The sequence below is a fragment of the Toxotes jaculatrix genome, chromosome 2 (genome assembly GCF_017976425.1).
Source record: "Toxotes jaculatrix isolate fToxJac2 chromosome 2, fToxJac2.pri, whole genome shotgun sequence".
Classification (NCBI taxonomy): Eukaryota; Metazoa; Chordata; class Actinopteri; family Toxotidae; genus Toxotes; species Toxotes jaculatrix.
The window spans coordinates 8,021,311-8,042,153 of NC_054395.1; the positions used below are offsets into that span (position 1 = coordinate 8,021,311).

The following is a 20,843-nucleotide window of genomic DNA, read 5'->3' on the forward strand; positions in this document are numbered from 1 at the left end:
TTAAAAAAAAAAAAGGCTCAGATTCAAGAACAGCGAGACAAGCTGACCTCAAGTCAAGGTAACGCTCGTCGTCAGCTGAAACAACTCCACAGTTATTAACTGTAGAAAGCAACACCATCATCAGTTTGAACACTAATGTTAATGTTAACTAGCACCGGCTTACAGTCCAAATGAAGCAGCTCTCTGCTCTTAATTATATTGTGTTCTGTCAACTGTCAAATGTTTCCTTGAGTCTGATGTATGACCTGATTTTAGAACAACTACATCTGCATATACACTTAAGTCACTTCTCTCAACATGGGAACACCCATCTGGAGGAAAAAGCCTTTGGGGTTTTCATAATTTAACCCTCTGAAAGTGGCAAACTGCAAAAAGAATACTTTTACTAAGAATGATACTTCAAATTTTGCTGGTAATACTTATATACTTTTACTTAAATAGAACTACTTGAGAAAATGATCTGAGTAATTCTTCCACAGCTGCCTAGAATATAGTCACAAACTGTAACTAAGGCGCCCGGTTAGCTCAGTTGGTAGAGCATGAGACTCAGTCTCTCAGGGCCGTGGGTTTGAACTCCACTCCGGACGGCACTGCCTCTCATGGGCTCACCACCCGTGGGAGGTGCCATAGGACTTTGGTGCATTGTGGACTGGGCAGCAGTTGCCCCCGCGACGTGGGCCTGGACCCAGACATGACTGTAACTAAGGCAGTAGGATGCTAGTAGCTATTTCAATTTCTGTCAGATGTAAAATAACCAATCACTGCTTTCATAACATCTTTTATTGAGAAATGATGATAGATTGCTGATATGAGTACTGACCAGCATCAGTATAGGATTTTATCAATGTCAGTGCACAGATAAAATCCACACGATACCCATTACCAGGGTGAGGTGTTCAATTCAGAACTGTAAGAAAGACATATTTACTCTCTCCTGTCTCTCACCTGACAGACACAATGCTATTTTCACCAGGAACTTTAAGCCCTGTCCTCCTCTCTGTTGCTTCATTCTTTTGTCACTCCTTTCCTTACTTCCGGCTCTTTGCCCGCCCACGCAGCCTGTTTTGGAACAGGCAGGTTGGGGTGATTCAGAGGCTGGATGAGATGTGCCTGTAGTGTTGACAGGAAGCAGAAACTGAATGACGGAGGAAAACAGACAGATGTATGTATCCCCACAGACACACACACACACATGCACTTTACTATGTGAAGGAGGACTTTCTTCCTTTACTTCTACCTCTGAAGTGCTGCTCATTGCTGTGTTTTTTTATTTTGTCATCATCTTTGGTTCAAAGGGCTCATTGCTGTGGTGTTTCAGCTCCACACTCTCCCACATGATTCTTTATTATCTTTAAGTTATCCTCTGAAATCTTTAAAATCAAAGCCAGACCCAGATCCTTCCCATAAACTAACACCTTTAAATGATTAACATAAAAAGAATTTTCTTCTTTCATCTTTCGGAGGATGTTAATGGGCATGTAGGAGGCACACACACACACACACAAACACACAGAAATGGGAAGGACAGTACAACTGTCAGAATGACTGAGCTATTTTTTTTCACTTTCCTCTTCCTCGTCCTCGACTGTCCGTTTGCTTTCTGCACCTGTCTTATCTCCTGGTTCTGCCTGTGAACCACAGATTTACAGTATGGATGTACAGTATGAGCAGGAGCAGCCAGGTGAATAGGCTATGACTCGGTTACCATGGAAACACAGGTAGCAACTCTCAAGGTGATGCTGTACTTAGACTTCTGCCAGGGACACACACCTGCCTCTCCTGTGCTTTTGCTGTTATTGTGGTGAAACCATGACTGATTACTGTTTTTTTTTTCATAGCTGTCTGACCTTTAACTTGTTGAGCTTTGACCTACAAAGTAAAGGTTTTACAAATAATCTCCAAAAACATGTCTTATTTTTCCAAATATTTTAAAGTAAGGAATCAGTCCTGACTAACTGCTGCATTATTGGCCCTGTTTTTTGGACTAAAAGCATTTTTTCAGCTTTTCCTAACTCATCTCTTCTGATTTACAAGAGCTCCAGAGCTGTCCTAATTTGTTAGGAGTCACAAGGAGATGGAGCAATGGAGAGATGGAGAATAAAAAAACCTTTTTGGCAAAAATATAGTCATTTTTGGGACTGACCTACTGTGAGATCCAAATTGGAGCATGTGCTCTCTTCACAAAATCCAAGGTCCTCGCAACCTTGAGGCCCTTCCATATCTGTGGTTCAGGTCATTGGGGCCAGACCAAGGGAAAGGTTTATTCTGTACATTGCTGCCTTTCACTTCTGGTCCAGTTCATGTTCACATTGACTTTTCACAAAAGAAGTGAGAAGTAAACATGATGTCTCTTTCTCTTATTACTCTTGGATCACTATGTCACACACTTTTTAATGGACTCTATGAACAGTCACAGTACACAGAGCAGGACAGAGACCAGAGCTTTAACAGCTTTTGACTGATTGAGGGAAAGTCCCTGCACTTACGTGCTGAGGCACATGTCACCATGGCTACCAAATGATTACACACACTACTTACACAGACTGCTTATAATAAGATCGCTTCCTAAACAGTTCACAATCAGCAAATGGACTAAACAGTGGTTTAGCTTTAGAATCTGTGCTAAAATGAAATGTCGTGGTTTGCTTTTTGTTTGATTTTAAACCGATCGTGGACCGAGTTGAGGACTGAGACCGTCCTTTTCAAGCTTGGTTGTTTAGTCTAAGTTAGACTGACAGCTTTCATGCTAGCACAAATTAAATTCTCTAAACTATCAAAGGTACCAAAGTTCATATTAACCGAGCCAGTGTGAAAGTGGCCAACAATTTCGACAGCAATAAAACTTAAACTTTGATGACACGTGTAACTCCTCAGATACTAAGCAGATGAAATTTGGTTCCACAACCTGTACCGAAGCAAATGACCATCAGTTCTGCTTAGAATGATAATTACATGCGATTCACACTGTAGGGTGTTTGTCCACCCATCACATGTTCAAGTAAAAGTATCATAGAACTTCCCTAAGTTTACCACTAATGTTTACTACTTTGTTTGCCTTGCACAGCTAACTTCCTGCTAAACTAGAACACATCATGTTTGGGGAAGGACAAAATGTTCAACCCACTACCTCTCTATTCACCAACATCCAGCACGGTTTTGTAGAAGTAGCATTTTGTCCAAATGCAACACTTATTTACACATTACATTACCCTCATATCCACAACTACAATGCTACAGGCTATAACTATTGATCTCTTGGTTATTAAACCTAGTCCTGAGACAACATTAAGTTCTGGCAGTAGCAAAGAAAGTTTTCTCTGTTGTGCTCTATCTTTCTGTTCATTTGAATTTGTCACTGTGTGTAACCACACGAGGGGGTGTCAGCTTACTGGATCCCGAAACTCCTTGGGCCTGATGAGAAGTGGATTCGAGGAACAATCTTCCATTTTTGAGGCAGATCAGTTGAGTTTTCTTTACCAATTCTTAACCATGGATGAGACTTGGCTCCACCACCACTTCCAACCAGAGACGAAAGAACAATCAAAACAGTGGAAGCACCCAAACAGCCAAATCAATGAGGTCCGCAGGTAAGGCATCCTCAGACTACCAACTCTCCCACCAAGAGGAAGCAGGTCACCGCTGGTCACCATTTTGACAGTGATGATCATCCCTGCTGTGGACCACTTTCTGGAGGTGCAAGACTTCGACTTCTACAAAGAAGGGACCGGTACACCAGCGTGTAAATGTAAGGAGGGGGGGGACTATGTTGAAAAATAAGTGTGCTATTTTTTTTCTACCTTAGGCCACAAACGTATCCATCATGCCTCGTACTTTAATTGTGAAAAGGGATTAGAAACACATCTAACTAGATAAATAAAGAAAACTCTTTCTGTGCATAATTACCTATGATGATGTGGTGACCTGCCATCTAGACTCAAACAAGTATTACAGTGAGCTATTATCTCTCAGCTAAATTAGAGAGATGATATGGCTATAAAAAGGATGTAACCAGCAAAGAAAATTAGAATAAAATACTTAAATTAGTCGGCAATTTTCATCACTTCATGGAGTTTTAACAAACCCTGATTACAGCCGTGTGCTTTAATTAGTGCTATCAAAAACACATATCATGTCCCAGATTTATGGGCATATTCAGGTGCTGTATATCAATGTAATTACACACAATTCCAGCTACATTAAAGAAGAAGCATTTAAAGAAAGTATTTAAATGTTTATGACAGGTGCCAACCAAAATGAGACCAGTGTGAAAGCGTCACAAGCAGCGGTGCCTTTAGTGGACAACAAGAAAAAAGAATAATTTATGACTTTGTGGTGATTTTAAAAATTGTTGTTCTATTACTCAGACATTAGGGCTTAAAATGCATATGTGCAAATATAAAAAAAATCACATTATTATTCATAGTATGAGAGTAATATGAAAATATTACGACAATTTTCTTGAATACTCTTTTTTGTCTCACAACAGATTTGTCTCTAACACTTAGTTCTAAGTCCAAATCTGCTGAGTATCTGTCCATCACTGTTCCTTCTCTGTGACTCTCCCATTTGTTCTCTTCCTCCTTCACCTTCCCTTCCTGTCATCCATCCATCCCTCCCCCACCACCACTTTCCTAAGATCTCTTGCAGTCACTGTTTGCAGTCTAATCCAGTCTTGACGTATGGCTCATTAATAAGGTGAGGTAAAGATATTGGATTAAGAACAGATTAAAGATGATTAATGCTGCATAATGAGGACTAATCTGGCGCTCCTCTGTTCCACTCTGTGTTTTAATGTGTGTTTTGCTCTGCCCCTGCTCGCTGGCTGACTCATCTGCCTCTAGGTGCAGCTGCTGAAATATACATGAGATGTTGGTTTACTGAAATAAAGAAGATCTGTTGGAAAAGAGGCGCAGGAGCTGTTTAAACAAGAGGGTTTGTGTCTCTTAAATCCAGCAGGGGTAAATTATTAGCACTTGTCAGACAATCCATTACACACACACACACACACACACACACACACACACACACACACACACACACACACAATCTAAAGAGTGCGATAACCTTAGTGCTAAGAGTCCTTGAAAACACTACTACACCTCACAAACAGATGCGCACACACACACACACACACACACACACACACACGCACACGCACACGCACACGCACACGCACACACACACACACACACACACACACACACACACAGCCTGCACATGGCACAATGTGAGGCTGAAGTGCTCAAAGACACACACATGCAGACTATGCCCTTGAACAGTGCAAGGAGAGGGGGAAGGTCACAGACAATCATCCCAGGGTCCTCTGAGGCCTCCTAGCATCCGGGACGCCACCTCTGGGAGTCCCACTCCTTCACCACTGCTCCTTTCTCCCCCTCTTTTCTTTTTCTGGTGTGTTTTCACAGATTCTCAACAATGAGCAGCCAAAAAAGCTGGAAAGTTTGAATGTGGACGCACATGTAGAGTTACAGTATATGAGAGATTACAAGGCATGTGTGTATATATATGTTGATGGTGCACGTTTCTGCACCATCCACACCATTCTGCAAGACACCTCATTGCACATGACGACATCCCCAATAGAAAAACAAAAGCACTGATCATTTGTTCAAAGCCCCACATGAACTGCGGTTACAGTATTTCCTGAGGTGAGGAAACAGAGGTAAACAGCAGACACTCATGTTACATACTAATCTACTCAAGATGTGTGCTTGCGTATATTTGATCGGCCAAAGCAGCACCTTGCCAGGCTGAGACAGGTTCTCCTCTTTTGCTGGATTCCTCTAATATTGGCATCTGTGCTGCGTGAATGTAGTGGTCCCATCAAAATGAATGAGGGGGCTTTATTTTTTTATTGCCGTGGTGCTGTCTGTGACTTTGACCTACACAAATTGTTCACCATCACGTAGGAGAATATGGTTACCCTGGTTACCGTTATGTTTAATGGGCCTGGTGCTCTGTCAGGCAATTTCTGTAACTTTCCAAAACCACTTTGCCAAGAAATTGTTGGATGCTGAGGTTATGAAGTTATGCAGCATTTGAGAGTCTCTGTAAACAATTTGCCTTAAGACGTAGTCAGCCAACACATCATATGATCCTAGTTTGTTTGACACCTTTAATTGTATTGACTTAACTCTTTGTGTCTATTCCATATAGATATTTAAAGAAGACGTAACTTATGTCCGGCTTTGATTCTGCTGCGTCCATTTGATTTCCATTCATTTCAGTTTTTATTCAGACACTTAGCTAGACAACAAATATACAAGAAAGACAAATCCAGTTGTGTCCAATCAGCTGGGTTTCTGACCTAACAACTTGAGAGTCTTACGTGCCATCAAAAAACCTTCTGGCAGCAATGAATTTGTTGGTATTTCAGAAGAAACGCTCTTTGAAAGAGAGAAAAAGCATCCCTCCAGTGATGAAACCCACTGACTATGCTTATTTGAAGAAACGTGTCAGCATGTTGTGGCCTGAGTTTCTTCTCTTTAAAAAGAAGTGAAAGCACCGGTTTAGTGTGATGATTTCAAATGATGGTTTTGATCAATGGAGAGACACTTTTTGCCTCTTTCAAGGACCGGTCCACTATTTTCTGGAGTCAGAGCTCCCTGCCAGCGGCTTCAAAAAAACGTACTTGTCTTTCTTCACATTGAATACTTGTGTTTGTGCTGCACCCCAGCATTAATCTGCCCCTTTCATTCCTGTGCCTCTATCTTTTCTGCCCTACCATCTTCCAACTTGTCTTTTTCTCCCTCGTCCATCTCTGCTTCACACTCCCCGAGTCCCAATTCCTTATTTCCCTCCCAATCACAGACTCTCTGGGGATTTGAGGCCCTTTCTAGTCACCCCCCACCCCCACAGACACACATAAGGAAGATCCACACACACACGCATGTGAAAGCACATCCAGGTTCATACTTACACACACACAAACACCAATCTCTCAGCCTCATCCCTTTATCCCCCCATCGCCATTCCTTTCCCAGATGTGCCCCATCCCATGAGAGAATCCCCCCTCTGCCCCAAAATAATAAAATAAAATCCCACCGCCTCACTCCCCTGCACCCTCCAGCCCCTTTCTGAAGAGGGGAAGACGAGCTGATGAATGTGTTGGGGCAGATGTGGATGAGAGGAGAGCAATTAAAATCTTCTCTGCTCTCCTTTTCTCTCCAGATCCAGAGGGAAAACCAGGAGACAGAGATTGTGTCTGGCATGAAAAAAAAAAAAATCTGTCTTATCTCAATCAAAGAAACCTATTTTGAAGCCTGAATAAAGACAAAGGAACCACTGGCTTTTACGGGACCCATCACATGCAAAATCAAGGACATTGAGGACTACTGAGGACAAAATCCAAAACCCTGGCACAGAATAAAAAGAGGACAAATGGAAAAATTCAGCTATGTTTTAGGCAACAAATGTGGAAAAATTATGACACAAGATAGAGGATGATCAGCTCAAAAAACCTTTCCCTTGTTGGCCTGCATTAATCCTTTAAAACATGTTTCAGGAATCTTATGTAGAGGTAAGAATTTAAATATTAAAACCCTCTGAAATCTCAGTGAAAATCAGATGAATTTACCTTCAACATCGCACTGTGGACAGCAAACCCATACTGTGCTTTGTTCTATGCAATGCAATGGCTGAGCCTATTTAACAGAGGGTTTGCATTGATGGAACTTTTTTCACATGAAACCGCTGCTCTCACCCCTGCTGAGTGGCGAATTAAAGTCAATATGGCTGCTGTGAATGGTTCAGGCTGCAATAAAAAGAAGAAAACAAATGAAAAAAAAAAAACCCAAACTAAACAAGAAAAGATAAAGGCCTAAGAACCACCAGTGACCCACATGTCCTGGACACTCAGTGGTCTATTGGTACTAAACTACTGACAGAAACAGAGGTACTGACGTTATCAATGAATATAAATATGTAGCTTGAAAACCGACCAAAGCAAAGTCAGTAGGTGTCTGATTTTATTGGTTTTATGTTAATGCTTGAATTTCAGCGGCCTGATCAAAATCATAAGGAATATAAAGCATATTCTTCTGTCTGTGAACAGTTTGGTAAAAATGTTTTTCAGTATATGGATTCAGAAAAGTGTGCTTGGAGGGTGATACAGCATCTTAGAAAGTACCACTCCATGTTGCTCTCCTGTCTTTGGCTCATATGGTGGACAGCTCCTGGTGCTGAAATGAAATAATGGCTTTGAATGTAGCCAGCAGACCTAATGATTTACAATCCAGTAAACAGAGTTAAATACTTTCAGAGTTCTTATTCTGTGTCCCCACATTCATTTTTATCTCATGGTACGTGTCAAATAAATGTCCATAAAGTAATTCTCCCCTGGCTCACTGTCACATTTCCTGGCTTGTTATCACCCACAATAAGAGGAATGACGTGAAACAGTTGGTAGGAATGTGTGTTGGTGTTGTTTGTGTGCTGAAGTGCATTTGTACTCATGCACAAGATACAAGCACAGCAGGGACCTACCCATAAAAATAGTGTTTCATAGCACCTGTAGTGGTCCAAACCTCTGCAGGACATCTTTAAGTTTAAATATATTATAGGGTCTCAAGACTGGACTGCTCCACAGGTCTGACTTGCACTGAAATGATGGTAAAACACCAACCAAAAATCCCACATCAGAAATCCTGATTTCTTCATGTTTTTCTAAATATAAATGATTATCAGTTATTAAAACAAACACTGCTGATCACTGACTGTAAAGGGTACACTCAACAGCTGTCATTTCTGTTCCTTGTAGTATACAGTATACAGCACACACACAACCCACCCCATCCAGTCTAATCTATGAATTTTCTGAATTTTATATACAGTATATATATATATATATATATATATATATATATATATATATATATATATATATACTATATATACTATATATACTATATATACTATATACTATATACTATATACTATATATATATATATATATATATATATATCTGCTTGACCACAAGGTAAACTTAAATGGTCAAATGTGCTAGCAGATAGTAAAATTTAAAATTGTATAGGTTATTGCAGTTTGAATACTTAATTTTTTTTTTCCCATGTTCAAATGAATGTGTGAATTTTGAACAAAAACTTAGTGCTCTAATTAACTCGCACTCTAAATGGCCTCATGGCTTTGGGGTTAAGAGGTGGACTATAAACGGCAACATGCCTGATTCAAATCCGGTCATGGGCCTTTGTTATTTCTCTCTCCTCTTTGTTTCCTGTCATATCTATACTACTGTCTGTAATAAAGGCATTAAAATGCCCAAAAAAACAAAAAAACAAAGTCACACTCACAAAAAGGCTTATGAACTGTGAGTTTGCGCAGCATCAGAAACCAGAGAAGAGAAAATTGCATTTATCAACCGTAAAGAAAAAGAGAAAATTGCACTTAAAATTTGCATGTACTTGCCTCAAGGAACGCTTTGCAAGACACAGCAGTACACTAGGCCACTTACTCGAGATAAGGCTTATTGAGGAGGCAGAATTCACACATCCAAACTGCGTGGTGTGTGTGAGCGTCTGAGAAAATCAGCTACTTTTTTTGGGTGGAACTCTTTCAAAAGGTATCCCTGCATCACAATAAGGTGTTTTGTGTGAGTTTCTTTAGAGATTACAGAGTGGAAGGAGAGATAAGCAGATTTTCTGGTACAGTGAATAAGAAACTGTTAGAACTGGATGAATGAAATTTGTCATTTGTCTTTTCCTTTCAAAAAAAAAAAAAAAACATCAAGGTTTTCTCTTTACAATCACTTGGTGTATCATTTTTAAGTGAAAATGGCAACTATCCGAACGTCTTATGAGATAAACAAACTACTTGTGCTGGGAATTTCATGGAAACCTACATTTCTTTTTTTTTTTTTCTTTTTAAACCGGCAAATTCAGCCTTTTCTTGGAGAATGCTTATCTGGCCCCCGTCCCATCATCTTCAAACTCTCCAATCAGTGCAATCAGTCAAGACCAGTGCAATCAGCGTCCCCAACAAACAGAGCTAAAATGATTGGTTTAGATTGTCAGTGTCCTACAGAGATACTATATCTTAAAAAAATAAAAAATAAAACTTTTCAGCTGCTGAGCACCGCCTGATTTTTATCCCACTGAGAGAGGCAGGTTTCTCCAGGCAAGTAATGACATGTCTAAGGTATGTACTGCTCTGTTAAAAAGTTAGTAGGTTTGGGTTCTTTCAGAGGTTCTGGTTGTTTAGTTTTGTCCACTTAAATTAAAACTCCCCAATCAGTGCAGTCATGCCAGACAGTGTTTTTTATGGCTGCTGAGAAGAGCACTCTCATATTGTGACCAATTAGTCTCCAAGGCCTCATTATATAAGCACATATGTCAGAACCAATCCATGAATAAAACGGTAGTAAATTACAATTAGATACAACTTTTTCCACTCTAACTAGACATAAACTTTGCGGAGCTTCTGTGACTTCAGCTGATGAACTGCTTTGGGGGGTGACAAATAAACAATGTGAGGTATCTGAGACACCATGCAGGAGAAAATAACTTGATCTGTACGTTCAGCACAAATGTTTAAGGAAACAGTCTCAAAATCAAGCAATTAAGCAAAAACAGTAAACAGCCACACTGAGCAAAACACTGAACAGATATGCAGCTGGGCATTACAGTATCACAATATTAATATAAATATATTTATATGCATGGATCTATATCACAGGATGGCAAATATATGTGAAATGTAATCAAACCTATGGTGTGTGGTCTTTTCCATCAGACAAACCTCCTAAAAGCTTCACTAACTACTACTAAGTCCAAGACCTTTGTTTGGAATCAATAATCTGGACAACAGGATTGTGTAGTAAGATAACACAACATGATCTAATTACAACATCACTGCAGTAAAGCATAAAAGAAAGCAGATGTGGCTTTTGCTCAATATACAGTGACTTGCCTTTTTGTGTTGTAGATTTAATTATAAATGGACAAAATAGCCATTTTTTCCCATCAACTAAAACTCTCTGTTTTTGAGCCTGACCCTTTATTCAAATGCATAAGAACAGAAGAAGAAAGACTGATGGAGGGATGCTGAGATGGTCATCCTTCAGGTTCTCCTGACTGAGAAATTCTGAAGTTCTGTTAGTGTGGCTATTGGGTTCTTGGTCACCCCCGACTGAGGCCCTTCTTGGCCAGTTACTTTAGCTTGATCATACAGTCAACTCTAGGAGGAGTCCTCATGGTTCCAGACTTCTTCCATTTCACAATCATTGAGACTCCTGGGAACACTCAAAGCTTTAGTAGTGGTTTTAAGTTTTAGAAATGGTTTAATACCTTTGGACTGATCTACGACTTGCTATAATTTTATGTTAGAGGTCTATGGAGAGTTCTTTGGACTTCATGGCTTAGTTTTTGTCCTGACATTCTGTGTGAATTGCAGGACCTTATATACACAGGTGTGGACCTTTTGAAACTATCAATTCAGTTATACCACAGGTGGACTCCAGTCAAGTTCTGCATGCATCTCAAGGATAATTGCAGCAAACAGGATGCACCTTGTCCACAGTGTGAGGTGTACTGGCAAAGGGTTTGAATACTTTTTTAATTTAATACTTCAGAAATGAGAGATTTCTGTTTCTGAGGTTTGTAAAGACGGGGATGGTAAAGTTTTCCAAAACTGTATAATAGTACTGTTTAAATTTTCAGTGTTTAACTGTCTGTGAAATTATATGATCACTCTCTTGTGTGTATGTTGAATATAAAGCTGGAGCCAAAGGGAAATCAGCCTAGCTTAGCACAAAGAAGCAGGTGAAAACAGCAATTGTGGGTCCCTCTGAAGTTCAAAGCTATGTCTCTACCTATGCCTCTTAAACTCAATTATCACCATGTCATATCTTGTTTGTTTGATCTGTATGCAAACAGAAATATAACAAGACAGAAGACTGACCATGAATGTCTGTAACGTGTTTTGTCCCAGCCTTTCTTGTTGATGCTGAGATATTTCACTGTTGGTGGTACTAGATGAAAAGTCAGGGATCACCATAGTCGGTAATAGTGATTCCTGTAGGAATCACAGATTTCTTGAGCAAATTTCATGGTTCTCCGTCCAATATCTGTTGAAATATTTCACTGAAAAACAAAAATGTCAAACTTGTGATGTTGCTAGAGGAAAAGTCAGAGGATCACTAAAGTCAGTAGTATTTAGCCTCTGGAGGCCATGAATATCTGCACCAAATTTCACAGTAATCGATTATTAAGTAGTTTATGAGGTATTTGAGCCTGGTCTTAAGTGGAGGACCAACAGACCGACATGGACTATCCCTACAGCAAGCTAAGCCCCTAGAATGGCTTAAAATGTATCATGGCAAACAGCGGGTGGATGCAGTGATTTCCAGAGGTCATGTCGTAACTCTGAGGCTGCCAGGAAGTGCATATTCCAGGAAGTGCTGTGGGAAATTTATCTTAAAACATGGACAGTAAACCTCAGGAACATTTCAGTTCAGTTTTCCAGAAAAACTGATGCAATAAATCACCTGTAAGAGATTGCACTGAGTTACAGAAGCTACTAGAGCAGCAGCTAGTCCACTTGTGACGTCAGGACTTCGGCTCTTTGTATAATCCCTTAAGTTTCTTCTTGTCCATGTTAATCCACTCCTGACTTAGTTTGCCCCTCGTCCTGTTTTTACCAGAAAGAGTTTTACTTAGCAGCATTAATGCTGAAGGCCCCATTGTTCTGGAGGTGTAGAGGACGTCCTGCCCTACACTACGTTGCATACCACGCTCTTTCTCCCCTCCGTCTCCCCTACTCGCTCTCTCTTCCCCACAAAACAACCCCACCTCCCTCCCAGTGGGGGACTGGTGCCATGTGGTGATGAATAGTCAGATCTGAGGCAGGAGGACGCACAATGTAGGTCGAGCTCCAGGGGTTGTCGTCTACTGGTGTGTGTGTGTGTTTGGGTGTGTGTGTGCGTAGAGGTACTTGAGGGGGGCTGCTGCGTACATGCAGCTCTCCAGTGAGATGTGGTGTTTGGGGGGAGGGGGTATACCTGCTACATTATGATATATGGGGTGTCCATACCCCTTTATACACCTGTTCCCATTGCCTATTCTGCCTCTGCCTTACACACAATGTTGCACACACACACACACACACACACGCACTAAACCCCTGCACCCCCACCCAGAGACAAGGTGTGGATAATCAGCTCATTTGTTATGGTGCGGTTAGATTAGCGTATGAACATATGCAAGATGATGAACTGCACTGCATCAGTGCGACAACCTTGTTCTGCGGGACCACAAAGTCGCACACGGAGAGAAGCATGGGCTGATAAGCAACAGCGAAGTGAACTTCAATGACTTTGGGGTCAGAGGAAACTGGGGTGCAGTGGTGACTGTGAGGCCGGGGTATGAAGGAGGTCATGCAGGCTCTATTTATTTCCTGGTATTAAGATGATAGGTTGCTTGTGCCCGATGTCAGGCTCCCAGTTCTGGCATCTGTAGTGACCGTTTTGCATCTATCACGGTGCATTTATTGTACATCTTCTGAATTTGGGACAAAGGGAACATGGGCCCCACTGTTTGATCAAGGTCTACACTATATATATATATATATATATATATATATATATATATATATATATATATATATATATATATACACACATATATATTTTATTTTATTTATTTATTTATTTTTTAATTCCAACCGTCACATTTTGCAAAAAAAAGAACATGTGCAAACAACTCACACTAACTCAAACTGCTGAGGTGGAGTAATCGTGGGGTACACCGTCAGTAAACTAGGCTGCTGTTATCTTTGCTGAGGCAAAATGCATCATGACTCATCTGAGAGGTAATGTGACGGGAAAAATCATGGCTAAAGCTGAGGCTGTTTTTTGCCTTAGAGTAATTTTAGCTTGTCCCTCAAGTGAAGCATTTTCTACAACGTTAGTTAGGATTAGACTAAATGGGCTGTATTCAGATTAATGTGAAAGTGTTTGTTTTGAATGGAGCTGCGAAATGGGAGGAGTGGTTCTGAAAGTGCTTTCCCCGGCTCTATATTCCCATTTCAAATTTTTCTTTAAACAATACCCTCAGTGTCACATAACACAGAAACGTGGGACTCTTACAGATAACTTCACGATACTATAGGTTCATGTTATAAAAACCTGTTTTTATTATTTCAAATTTGCCACTGATATATCACTGTCATTTTGACACAGCACATGGGTCTTAATATTTCTATACCTCCATACCCATCATTGTTTTAGAGAAGAAGCAAAATCAGAAATAACACAGCTGCTGAATTCATCCAAAACTGACCCAGAATCCAAAACGAAACTGATACAAGCTGCAGAGTGGGGACTGTAAATTTTATCTTTCATCTGTGTTTAGGAGAGAAAATTTGTTCTGGAACCAGAGGCACCAGATATGGCCCCTCCCACTTCATAGCTCTATTCTTTCTTTTTTTTTTTTTTTTTTTTTTTTTTTTTTTTTGAAAAAGTGACCGTTCCAGTTGCTGTTAATCTTTTTTTATCCCCATTAACTTTACAATAAATCCTTTTGGTAACAAGTTTAGACAAAAGTTGATCATAAATAGTAGTGCAGGCCTGTCCGCAAAATGCTAACAGAAGCAACAAGAAGCATCAACACTGTCAGAGAAAACAGGGAGATGTTTGACTATTGAAGGTATCTCCCTGTTCTGTGGCACTGCTAGCTTAGAAAGCCTGTAGCATGTACACATTACACAGCAGCATATTATCCTTGGCACGTCGCAGCCAGAAGCACATCAGCTGCTGAGTGGAGTTAACAGAGGAAATGCTGCTGTGGAGAAAATCTCACTCTGAAGAACGACATTTACGCACAAAGTAGAGCCGGATCTTCCCGCAGACCTGGATGTCCCTGTAGCGCACCGGTTTTGTACTTGGGAAGCTTTGCTGTGACACAAGTACTTTTTATGGTTCCTTCTCTTGTTTCGCTCAGACCAACAAAACCATCCCCTGCACAGCCACTGTGATTCCGCTTTCACTTTTTCATGTTTCATCTCTCCCTTCAAACCACGGCTTCTTGGTCCAATACATTTTACAGCAGTTTGTCTTACTTTTCAGAACCCCCACCCTCCACACACACACACTCCTCTGTTATCCTCTCTTCTCACCATCTCCCTCTTCTCAGTGCAACACTGTATTGAAACAGCAGGGACCCCCCCCCCACCCAATGCCTTTTCATCTTCTCTCTCTTTCTCTCTCATCTGCCTCTCTTGTGTAACGACCTCAATCTGTCTGTCTCTGTTAGCTATCGTCTGCGACAAATAATGCTGTAATACACTCAAGTGGGAAAACCTTGAAGTGGCGTCTTTCCCTCTGCTCTCTCAGTCAGTTCACTGACTTTTCTGGGAGAGCTGTTTATCAGAGACAGTACTGCCGAAGCAAAACTCCAAGTAAGCAACGGGAGCAAGTGAGTAAAGGAGTATAGACAAGTTATAGCTGCAATACGTATGTGTGTGTGTGTCCACAAGCACTCTGGTGACTCTCAGCAACTGTGTGTGTGTGTGTGTGTGTGTGTGTGTGTGTGTGTGTGTGTGTGTGTGTGTGTGTGTGTGTGTGTGTGTGTGTTCACCCCAGTATCTGAGCCTCCGCCGGCCTTGCAGCAGAACAAAACGAAACAAAACAAAGCAGAGCGGATCTGCGCTATCATCCCCAGGCAGGCCGCCGCTCTCTGTCTATGTGCTCCGTTACCTGTTGGTCCTCATATAATTACAGCAGCCACCCTCATCCATCACAGTATTGTTGTGGTGTTCGCTGGGCCCATTCTTTCTCTGGCTCAGCAGCGTTACATAAAGAAACAATAACAAAGTCTAAACAAGCACCATCCACCAGAGGAGGGGTTGGAGGGTGGGGAGGGTAGAGAGAGAGAGAAGGACACAGTGCAGAAGAAAACACACACTCTCACTCTCTCTCTCTCTCTCTCACACACACACTCACACTCACTCTCACTCACACTCACACACACACACACACACACACACAAAAGATTATTATAGTATGGCACAGGTTGTTTTTTTGTCCTGGTTGAAAGTATGTAATGACAACTGATACACAGCGAGCTGGAGTATGAAGTATTAGAAACACCTGCTCTTTCTTTGCAATAGATGGAGCAGGACGAGGTTTGATCCCACACAGAATTCACTTTTAAATCAGTTTTACCTGTGAAGGGCAGATATGCTGGAGCTGGAAGAAAAGCTGGAAGCTAAAGACTCCTGCAGAAAGCTGAGGGAAGCCCAGAGGTTTGAAGTACAGAAAGTTGTGGATGCTTTGTGAGGTTAAAGTGCTGTATTTTCAACTACAACTGAGTAGCCGGTTCACACATTATTATTATTTTCAAGCAAATCATTCTATTCGACAGCTTTTCCTAAAGGACGTGACAATGATGGATCATATATTCAGTATATATGCATGAGACAGTTCAGCAAAAAATAATAAAAGACCACTTGCAAGGCTGTCATTGTAAAACTGCAGGTCATCCCATACCACTATGGACCATCAGTCCCTGACGCTTCAACTAAACAGAGCACTGGCATCCACTTTAAAGGACATGTTGACAGTTTTGGCCCAGCAGACCGAATCAACACACTAGTTCAGGTGACATGGCCTCACCTCGTACTGAGGGACGATGCCTCATCAACAAACACAAAGTGAGGTTGTCTCCGTGGGTTTTTCAGTGTATTCGTCTTGTACATATTACCGTTAAATTCACTCCATAGTCAGGGCCAGGGTTAGGGACAAAAAAAAAGGTAATATAAAACACACAGTCCTGCACTGGACATGTAAACAGGAGGTGTGGGGACAGTGCACATTATCTGCACATTATCGTGTCATTGTGTCATCTCAAACTGAGTCATCGCCTGGTTGCTACTGTACGTTAATTACAAAAAAAAAAAAAACATGAGAAATGTTTGTGCCCTGGGATCTACCCCACTTTAGACTAGACATTAATAACATCCTTTTTTCTTCCTTGTCAACACAGATGCTGTAATTAAAAGCAGCCGATGTGCTCTGACTGAGGTGAGGATGGCCATAACAATGTGGATGAAAAATGGGACAGACGAGTGGGAGGAGGAGGGAGAGAGACAAAGAGAAAAGGGATAATTGATCATTCAGAGGCTTTGTTTTGATAATTCAGTGCGTTCTTTATTATTTCTGAGTATATTAATCCAACTTTAACCTAATCTGCTTTTCAAATTATCTTCTTTAGTTAATGCTTTTTAAGGTCTGATGTGTGTGACTCACTGAAAGAAGCTGCGTGCCTTGGTTAGGTTTACCGTGTCCACAGCAGAAATATGAGTCACCCACATTTCAGACTCTACAGTACCGAACCACAATGTGCCTGTGTAGGGCCCTCAGAGGGCCTCAGACCAGAGCGTCTACAAAAGCTTAAGTCTCTTTCCTTCTCTCAACAAAACTGTCCATCACACAAAAACGCAGGATTGACTTAATCTGACACACTGACTTTTGAAAAGAAAAGCAATTATCAACGAGGCAGCGAGAAAACTTCCAGCCCCGTTCTTTTCAGAGTTATTTTGCAGTAGAACAAAAGCATTCAGAGCTTCACCTCTGAATTTGCCTTGGTCAGGCCGTCTTATCATTAACACAGCGAACGACGGTGTGTACCCACTTGTGTGTATTCATGTGTTTAAAATGTCAGCAGGACTAATGCCTCACACTGGAATATCTTCACTCCGCTGCCGGCTAATGGACTGGCTGTCAATTCGGAAGTAATAGGGTGACAGTGAATAACAATATATAAAGACGGAGAGAGAGGAAGACAGAAGCCAAAACGTTTGAGTTAAAAAGTTCATAAAATGAGCAAAAGAAGCAAAACGAATCAACTTTTCTCAGGTGAATTTGATGGCTACAGAAAGATCAACGCACACCAAAATTACAACTTCATTTGCAAGTTCAGTGGAATATATTAATTATCATTCCTCTTCATGTGATGATCTCTCAGACTTAATAGAGGCAAGTTTGTGCTTTACAGGTGTCGGAGCTGAAACGTTTGAAGTTGTAACGTTTTTTGAAATACCTCACCGAACAAAATCAGGATGAAAGGAAAATCAGATGGACTACTCTAATTTCTCCACCTGTCTAACAGAAACTGCAGATCCAGTAATGAGACACCTGGTGACATCAGGTAGAGACACACAGATGGGTGACAGGTTAAAGGATAAATCTGAAAAATGAGTGGAGAAACAGGATGACAGTGCCCCCATCCAAAGAGCACGAGGGGGGTCGCTGAATGGTTTGATGAGCATGAAAATGATGCGAATCATATGCTGTGGCCTTCACAGTCACCAGATCTCAACCCGGCTGAACACCTGTGGGAGATTTTGGACCGATGTGTTGGACGGCGCTCTCCACCACCGTCAACAAAACAACAAATCAGGGATATATGTTTTGGAAGAAAAGTGTTCATCCCTCCAGCAGAGTTCAGTAACATGTGGAATCAATGCCAAGGCACGCTGAAGCTCTCCCGGTGGCCCAACACCTTACTAAGACCCTTTAAGTTAGTTTTTCCTTTGTCAACCATCTGTAAGTTTCCACTTTTAATGCATTGATCACTTTATTTAAGTCAAATGCAATGCTCATTTTACTAAGCAACGTCGCTCTGTTCCTGCTTGTCGTTCAACTTGTTCTCAATGTAAATGGTTTGCTGAGATACAACATTATGCAACAAATCCCTCAAAGCAAACCACAAAGTTGTCATTACCTTTCCAAACAGCCCACTGCAGTGCTAAGCTGATGTTTAGCAGGCAAAGCCTTAGTTAAGCATATTATGAACATTTTCCCAATTACCACAAAACACAAGCTATATCCAGATTGTGCAGTATACAGTGTCAACATTTTATTTGAGAGTCAAAATTCTGAGGGGGAAATTAATCACCATATAATTCCCTAAAAAGGAATAAAAAAAAGTGTATTTTGCTAACAGTCCAACAACTGTGAGACCGTGCCTCATTTTCTAAATGTGAAAATTACAGCAATGCAACTCCACGCCTATCAGTGATGACACCAAATTATGATGACCGACACGTCTCCAAAATCTCATTTACTGCTCACTACAGAGTAAAACTATTGAGGGTGTATTACATTTGAAGTGGTGAATGAGCGAAAAAGGGAGTGATTTCAGACACAGCCATAAAGTGCAGCAAAGGCTGATGGGAATGTCATTAGTTTTTGCAGGCACAGTGTCCCCGCGGCGTTTTATGGTGGAGGCAACCCGTCTCGCCTTAAATTAAGAGCAGCTGCACTAATATCAAGAGAAAGCCTCAGACTTTCATGGAATATAAGGATACTTAAGCTTCAGTGAATGCAAGCAGTGGAGCTACGCCGCACAGCAAAGGCCAGGTAGTTAATGAGTGAGGCAGTCACGTCATCTAATAACTGCACTGACAACAAGATATGATGCATCAGGATCTGTCCACTTCAGTTCAGTCAGTAACCGATTAACATCACAATAATTACTGTGAAGCAAACATACAATTAGGGCAGCATGTTGCAGTGTCAGGGAGGAAGAAAGGACAAAATGATGTGCTTGTGTGAGAAAAAGCAGCACTGACCATCTCCACAAACAAATTTCATGGGGAAAAACCCTGGCAGGACGTTTTGTCAGTTAGATGGGGATCAGGTGATCCCACCTCTTCATCCTGAAAAGTCCTCTGGTTGCTTTTGGCGTATGTTTAGAATTGTTGTCCTGCCAATGAGCCATACATGGCCAAGCCGCAACAGAACCAGCACCATGTTTGGCAGATGAGGTGGTGGCTTTGGGTCATGAGCTGCCCCTTTTTCCCCTCCACAGTCTCCTCTTTCCACCATTTTAATAAAGGCTTTTTTTTCTTTTTTCATCAGTCCATGAGAACTTTGTTCCACAACTCTACCCGTTTCTTTCTCTATGTTTTTTTGCAAACTGTAACCAGGCCTTTCTGTTATTGAGGTTTGTATCTTGTGGTGAAACCTCTGAGGTTCTGGTCATGATCATTGACAAGCAGACGTGTACACCTACATCCTAGAGATCATTGTTAACTTGTTGTGGAGTCATAGAAGAGCTTTTCTTCACCATTTTCTGCTTATCCACAACACTTGTGCTTCACTTTACCAGCCTGTTTGCATTTTCTAGTTTTCCTGTGTGCACCTGATTTTTTTACATTGTACCCAACTGTTGATTTGGTGTCTCTCATAGCTTTCTGCTTTCTTTTAACCTCATTACTGTTGTCTTCACTTACACAGTCACCTCTTTACTCCTCATACTAAAAGACAACTCCACCTCAATCTAAATGGTATCTGTCCGCTCTCTGTGCTACGTGTGAGCTCTTTTGTGCATGGACTAACACAGAAAAAACACACAGCTGCTCGCATAACATTTAGTAGCCAAGTGTCCAATTACTTTTGAACCCTTGCAATTTGGGCACGATGTGTTAAAAGGGTCATATCTCCCACACGGTTCTTTCTATATTGACACAGGCCTACTCAAATTAAAGCTGAGACTTGGCACTTTAATGTAGTATCCATTATTTTATTTCAAATTGAATGTGCTGAACCACAGAGCCTGAAGAACAAAAAAATGTTCAGCTATTTAAATACTTACAGTCTAGACTGTATAACTGTACCAGGTTTTATGGCAATCCATCCAAAAATGTTTGCAGCATTTCATCCCAAACCAAAACTGTCAAACACATTTGGTGTTAAAACAGTCAAAGTCACGTGTCCATCACACAACTTCCTCCTTTACACCAGCTGCACTGCAGGTCAGACCATCACTATTCGCACAGCCACAGGAGGCGTTTGTAAAGTACTGGAATA

General features: G+C 41.1%; 1 non-coding gene across 1 annotated transcript; it reads left to right on the forward strand.

The window, feature by feature from the left end:
- The first annotated feature begins 514 nt into the window (after positions 1-514).
- Positions 515-587, forward strand: trnal-cag. The gene has a single exon. It is a non-coding gene; the product is annotated as a tRNA-Leu (tRNA).
- The last annotated feature ends 20,256 nt before the right edge of the window (positions 588-20,843 follow it).